General features: G+C 44.4%; 1 pseudogene; it reads left to right on the forward strand.

Moving 5' to 3' along the window:
- The first annotated feature begins 328 nt into the window (after window positions 1-328).
- On the forward strand, window positions 329-1,322 carry LOC130032542 (casein kinase I-like; annotated as a pseudogene).
- The last annotated feature ends 766 nt before the right edge of the window (window positions 1,323-2,088 follow it).

The raw sequence follows: 2,088 nt of genomic DNA on the forward strand, positions 1-2,088 counted from the left end.
GAGACTTTGTCTAAATGGAGCACTGTTTCAGTGTTGGTGGGAGTGTGGTCTTATTCAGCATCTATGAAAAGCACTAAGCATCTCTCCAAAACTGGAACTAGAGGCTGGAGCCGGAGTAACGGGATGTCCGTGTCTGTGAAATGACAGGGGTCCCTCCGACGGGAGCCGGCGGCAGCGGGGGCAGCGGAATCGCCGCCCTAAACTCAGCGTGCCCCCACCCCCGTTTTCTGTCCGCCTCTTCCACCGCCACCGCAGTGCTCCGTGGACTAGCCCGTCGGCCTTCAGAGGTGCCGGGGCTTGGCCCCAGCCTCCAGCTTCGTCGCTCAAGATGGCGAGCAGCAGCGGCTCCAAAGCCAAATTCATCGTCAGGGGGAAATGCAAACTGGTAGGGAAGATCAGGTCCGGCTCCTTCGGGGACGTTTACCTAGCCATCAACATCACCAACGACGAGGAAGTGGCCTTGAGCTGAAGTCGCAGAAGGCCCAGGACCCACAGCTGCCAGACGAGAGCGCTGTAAGATCCTCCAAGGTGGGGTCGGCATCCCGCACGTAAGGTGGTATAGTCAGGAAAAAGACTACAATGTGATAGTCATGGATCTTCTTGGACCCAGCTTCGAAGACCTCTTCAGCTTCTGTTCAAGAAGATTCACAATGAAAAATGAAAACTACTTATGTTAGCTGACCAGATGATCAGTAGAATTGAAAATGTGCATACAACGAATTTTATACACAGAGAAATTAAACCAGACAACTTCCAAATGGGTATTGGGCCTCACTGTAATAAGCTATTCCTTATTGATTTTGGTTTGGCCAAAAAGTACAGAGACAACAGGACACGACAACACCTACCGTACAGGAAAGATAAAAATCTCACTGGCACTGCCCAGTGTGCTAGCATCAATGCACATCTTGGGATTGAACTAAGTCCCCAAGATGATATGGAATCTTTAGGATATGTTTTGACGTACTTTAATAGAACCAGTTTGCCGTGGCAAGGACTCAAGGCTGCAACAAAGAAACAAAAATATGAAGACTAGTGAAAAGAAGATGTCCGCTCCTGTTGAAGTTTTATGTAAGGGATTTCCCACGGAATTTGCCATGTACTTACACTACTGTCATGGGCTGCGCTTTGAAGAGGCCCTGGATTGTATGTATCCGAGGCAGCTATTTCGCATTCTTTTCAGGACCCTGAACCACCAATATGACTACACTTTTGATTGGACAACGTTAAAGCAGAAAGTAGCACAGCAGGCAGCCTCTTCAAGTGGGCAGGGTCAGCAGACCCAAACCCCCAAAACCAAAAGTAACATGAAAGGTTTCTGAGCATGAATTGAGGAACAGAAGAAGCTGAGTGGATGTCTGGAGCAGCATTTGTTTCTCCCAAAATCTAGACGTTTTGGTTCTAGCCAGTGGTTGTGGACAACCATTTACTTGGTGTAAAGAACTTAATTTCAGTATAAACTGGCTCTGAGCAGCATTAGTGATGCTGTATCCTGAGTCGTAACCACTGTAATTGTGAATATTAACTGAGATAGTGAAACATGGTGTCCAGTTTTCTATTGCATTTTTTCAAGTGGAAAAGTTAACTAAATGGTTGACACACAAATTGGAGAAATTGTGCATATGCCATTTTTTTGGTTTGTTTCGTTAAACATTTTTATTTTGAAATATAATGCTTTGAGATCTCATTTTAGAAGAATGGCATGAACAGTCTTCAGCCACAGAAGTAATGGTTGTAAATGCTCACAATTGTGCATTCTTAGGGTGTATCTATCCCTGGGTTTGGCAAGTTGTTCACTTCAAACATTCTTAAAGTGGTTGGCTTCTTGTTTGCAAGCCAGCTGATAAGGTAGCAACCAAAGATTCCAGTGTTTGAGCATATGAAAGACCCTGCCTGATTACCTGTGCTAGAAAATAGCAGCGTCTAAAATGAAGACTTAAGAAAAAACGTAGTGACTACTAGATTATCCTTAGGACTCTGCATTAACTCTATAATGTTCTTGGCAGTGGCATTAAAAAAAAAGTATATTTGTCACAGATTTAGTTTAATATCTTACAACTGGTCATGTATGTATGTTGCTTAGGTAAA

Source organism: Sorex fumeus, unplaced genomic scaffold, assembly GCF_029834395.1.
Source record: "Sorex fumeus unplaced genomic scaffold, SorFum_2.1 ptg000049l, whole genome shotgun sequence".
In the NCBI taxonomy this organism is placed as follows: Eukaryota; Metazoa; Chordata; class Mammalia; order Eulipotyphla; family Soricidae; genus Sorex; species Sorex fumeus.